Consider the following 6,123-nt stretch of genomic DNA (forward strand, 5'->3'; position numbering starts at 1 on the left):
ATACCTGCATACATACAATACACTCATACCTGCATACATGCAATACACTCATACCTGCATACACACAATACACTCATACCTGCATACACACAATACACGCATACCTGCATACATACAATACACTCATACCTGCATACACACAATACACCCATACCTGCATACATACAATACACTCATACCTGCATACACACAATACACTCATACCTGCATACATACAATACAAGCATACCTGCATACATACAATACACTCATACCTGCATACACACAATACACTCATACCTGCATACACACAATACACTCATACCTGCATACATACAATACACTCATACCTGCATACACACAATACACTCATACCTGCATACATACAATACACTCATACATGCATACACACAATACACTCATACCTGCATAAACACAATACACTCATACCTGCATACATACAATACACTCATGCCTGCATACACACAATACACCCATACCTGCATACATACAATGCACTCATACCTGCATACACACAATACGTGCATACACACAATACACCCATACCTGCATACATACAATGCACTCATACCTGCATACACACAATACACTCATACCTGCATACATACAATACACTCATACCTGCATACACACAATACACTCATGCCTGCATACATACAATGCACTCATACCTGCATACATACAATACACTCATACCTGCATACACACAATACACCCATACCTGCATACACACAATACACTCATGCCTGCATACATACAATACACTCATACCTGCATACATACAAGACACTCATACCTGCATACACACAATACACACATGCCTGTATACATACAATACACCCATACCTGCATACACACAATACACTCATGCCTGCATACACACAATACACACATGCCTGCATACATACAATACACTCATACCTGCATACACACAATACACTCATACCTGCATACACACAATACGTGCATACACACAATACACCCATACCTGCATACATACAATGCACTCATACCTGCATACACACAATACACTCATACCTGCATACATACAATACACTCATACATGCATACATACAATACACTCATACCTGCATACATACAATACACTCATACCTGCATACACACAATACATCCATACCTGCATACATACAATACACTCATACCTGCATACACACAATACACCCATACCTGCATACACACAACACACTCATGCCTGCATACACACAATACACACATGCCTGTATACATACAATACACCCATACATGCATACACACAATACACTCACACCTGCATACACACAATACACTCATACCTGCATACATACAATACACTCATACCTGCATACATACAATACACTCATACCTGCATACATACAATACACTCATACCTGCATACATACAATACACTCATACCTGCATACACACAATACATCCATACATGCATATACACAATACGTGCATACACACAATACACTCATACCTGCATACACACAATACACTCATACCTGCATACACACAATACACCCATACCTGCATATACACAATACGTGCATGCATATAATACACTCATGCCTATATACACACAATACACTCATACCTGCATACATACAATACACTCATACCTGCATACACACAATATACTCATACCTGCATAAACACAATACACTCATACCTGCATACACACAATACACCCATATCTGCATACACACAATACACCCATACCTGCATACACACAATACACTCAAGCCTGCATACACACAATACACTCATACCTGCATACACACAATACACTCATGCCTGCATACACACAATACACTCATGCCTGCATACACACAATATACTCATACCTGCATACATACAATACACTCATACCTGCATACACACAATATACTCATACCTGCATAAACACAATACACTCATACCTGCATACACACAATACACCCATATCTGCATAAACACAATACACTCATACCTGCATACACACAATACACTCATGCCTGCATACATACAATACACTCATACCTGCAGACACACAATACACCCATACCTGCATACATACAGTACACCCATACCTGCATAAACACAATACACCCATACCTGCATACACACAATACACTCATACCTGCATACATTCAATACACGCATACCTGCATACACACAATTTACTCATAATTGCATACACACTTATACTTGGGGTAAATATAAAACAGACTTCCTCTAGACGTTGAAAAAGGATCATCAACATTTATGTGTCCAGTCAAAAGGTGAGTGAGTAAGTGAGTTGGGTTTAACGCCGCTTAATGTGGGAGGAAAGCCCGAAGTGATGCAGGTCTCCGACGTTTACCACTTCGGTGAAACCCACGAGCACGGGTATGGTGCTGACCAACCTTGAAACATAATCGGGGTAAACCGGGATTCGAACCCACAATCATAGGTTTCTGGCGTGCCCAAGGGACGCAACTCTGCACAGCGAATCGCGGCGCCTTAGACGATTGGGCCACCCGTGCCCCCCGCAAGACTCTGATTCAATTGCCTTAATGGTACAATGTGTGAAACCCACACGGGTGGCCCAGTCGTGTTTCTAGGTTTGTCAGCACCATACCCGTGCTCGTGGGTTTCACCGAAGTAGTAAACGTCCGAGACCTGCATCACTTCGGTGGCAGAGCAGTCGCTACGGGTCCTTGGGCGAGCCAGAATGCTGTCATCGTTCGAATCCTGTTCCCCCGGATTATGTTTTTTGGATTTCCCAGCAACATCACGACGGGGGTCATGGGCTTCAAACATTACAACCATGTAGGGAATCGAACCCGGAGCTTTGGTGATTAACGAACATTTAACCACTAGACTACACCACTACTACTACCCGGGTATCCACCCACCCTATTACCCAACCCTACCCGGGTACCCACTCTAGGTCTCAGGAGATGTCTCAAAATGTCCGATTGAGAACATTTTTAGCATAGCCCTGGGAAAACGTATTTAGATTGATGTATTAAACAATGTGGTCATTCATACACTGAATTTGAATTAAGTTATATCTTTATTCAACCATATGAAAAATCAGAAGGAATGGGTGCATAGTCAGAAAGAAATGGGAACATTTGTGACTTGTAGTGTAACCATAGAGTTCTAGATATTTTTTGTCATTAAACAATATATCACGTGACTAACTGTGGGTACCCGGGTCCTACTCAATACCCACCCGACCCGGGTACCCGAGTTACCCGTCCCAGCCCTAGTGTATACTTTCTCTTGCCCGGCAGTTTACATTCAACATGGAGAGATTTTGTCAATATTGTTTCTGTCTATACAATAGTTGTATATGCCAATCTCACAAATTAATATTTGAATAGATGTTGAACTGTGTGATTTACGTTACGCAACTCTTTCTATTTGGATCAAATACAAAAACTCAATCTAGTTACAATAAAACTAAAAAACTATTTTAAAAGACCTTTTAGTGGAGTGATTGGGTTTCCTTTTTTCGGACGGTTTGTCACCGTTATTCGACTTTTGGCACCACAAGCGCAAAGAAGAGAAACTACTAACATCAATCGCCAGCAAGGGTGATGTGTTAAGATGTCCAGACGACCTTGGCGAAGGTCACAGTGTTTATAGCACTTGCCTTCCAAAATGATTCATATAAGGACACATATATACGACACATATATACGACACATATACACCCACCCCGGTCGTCCTTGAGCTACATTTTTACGGTGTTCTGATTAAAGCTGGATGACGAATTGAAAACAGACCGGGACGTTTTCAAACAGATGAACAGGGTACAATAATCTAATGCGACCTTGAATTATAATGTCCAAGAAATATTTACCTTGATTTTAGGAGTGTACAATAATCTCACATGCCACATCTCACATCTCACCCAGGCATGATGAATCGACGTATCTTATAGTTATAAAATTGGTTTGTATTTTGAGGAGTGATGCATGCAGCTGGGTTCCCAATCAAACTGAGAGCATTTTTGACAATAGCAATGTGGCATTTCGAATCAAGTGTCTCTCTGAAATACAATAAGTGAAAAATTTGGAAGATACCTTTTATTTGTTATAATTCTATACTGAGGTGCATCAAGTTTTAGTCAGGAATTATACACATGCTCAGCAATAGATGTACTCGTAAGGTATATGAAATGTATGTCTTGCAATTGGATTGTGCTAGATGTCATACCTGGGTGACTTCTGTCAAGAATGTGTTGCTTCCTTTAGGTTTTGTTTTTTCATGGATCTTTCAGGAAGTGGGCAGTAACCTTGTGGTTTTTAGGCACAGACGATATGTCTGTGTAATTAAAAGGCAGCACTAATTTTTTTTGTGTGATTTGCATTTGCTGAAGGATGAGTTTCCTGTTCTTATGATTTATCTAGTTCATGGAAGTATCAGAGAACTGTATCTCCCTGTAAACTATATGGCATGGTGTATCGACGTGTCCAAGGCAACGTGCATGACAACACACATGGTGGGCGCTCACAGGCATGGTCCATTAACAAACTGCCAGACAAATGCAAGTATCATTTGATGCAGAATGAAGATGAAACAAACAACATTCTTTTGATACGGATATCATTGTTGTTTTGTTGACCACAACTTTGAAGTGTTTCGGCGACTGGTTTCAGTCTCTGGGAGTTTTGATAACATCTGTAATGTTTTGGTCCAATTTAAACTTTTCAAGCGTTAGACTTTCTTTTGTCCAGCAGTTTACTTTACGTATCTTGAGTATCATGTTAATAGACTATCAATTTGAAACATTACTTTCCTATCTTGTATATTGATGGATTCTGTCACCGCGACTTTATTCAATTTCTAGTTTCATATTGTCGCATCTTTCTTTGTTGTTTGACCAGAGTTACAACATTTAGCGCCCCACCAAAGACTTCAAAACGTTTAATGATAGAAATGACGAGGGAGGACATTTCAAAACTTGAACCGCGTCATACCAAAAGACGTTAAAAGATGGTACTTGTTGTTACCCTGTCTGGCGCTCGACATTAAGGGGCTAAAACAAGGACTGGTCGGCTCGGAGTCAGTATACTGTGTCTGAGTGGGATATTCATGTTAAACTGCGGCATGGTATCTCAGTGAGCTAGCACTATAAATCGGCATCAGTCCGGACTAGTACAAGCAGCCACACACACACACACGTGCATGCACGTCGCTATATAAGTGCAATAATCTTGGACGCGACGTTAAACCCAATTTCACCTCACCTCACCTCACCTCACCTCACCTCACCTCACCTCACCTCAAAGCTTGAAGCATCAGTGATCAACATTGTGTTCAATTCAATGCAATTCTCTTATCGCGACACCTGGAATCGTCACTATTTGATAGTGATTCATACACTGGTATCGTACAAAGACCTTTCTTATGATTGTAGAAATGTTTTATTTGATGAGTAATATATGCAGCTTGGCTCTTATTAAACGAATCCAACAAAGAGCATTTTTGACAATGACAATGTGGCATTTCGAATCAAGTGTCTCTCTGAAATACAATAAGTGAGTGAGTTATAACTTTACATTACCCCATAAAACAATTACAAACGAGTGTCACATACGTTATAAGATAGAGATCAAGGACATTCATGATGGGACCCCGTGTTCACATACGTGACAAGGTAGAGGCAACTTTATAGCTACTGGTTGTATATAACTTCCGGACAGTGTCTCCGGGATGCTATGTTCACCTTTGTCGTGCGAGTGAATGGAAGTGGGCAATATGACGGCTGGGACACAAGCGTGACCGGTCCACAAACTCACACCAGCATCCGCTTGGCAACCGCTGCCCAAACACCGCAAAGCGACCAATCCTATTCGTCTGCATCCCTAAGTAGTTATAACCTTCCGCCCCTCTTCCTTGCATTTCAAGTCGCTATTCTTTCTAAAAGTAAAATAAAAAATGGAAAATAAGAATTACATATGACTAACCGTTTTATTCAACTAGTGCTTGTATTGATAACATATAGCAAAACCCTCAATAATGGCACATTTCTCCAGGTCCTTATGATGCCTTAACTATTGGGTAGTTTGGCAAGGACTACAGGATTAGTGCAAGTTTCTGACGCTGATAATACAGTAATAGTGTAAGATGGTGACTGTAATGTCG

This window comes from Haliotis rufescens, unplaced genomic scaffold (assembly GCF_023055435.1).
Source record: "Haliotis rufescens isolate VD_foot unplaced genomic scaffold, xgHalRufe1.0.p SCAF_18, whole genome shotgun sequence".
In the NCBI taxonomy this organism is placed as follows: domain Eukaryota; kingdom Metazoa; phylum Mollusca; class Gastropoda; order Lepetellida; family Haliotidae; genus Haliotis; species Haliotis rufescens.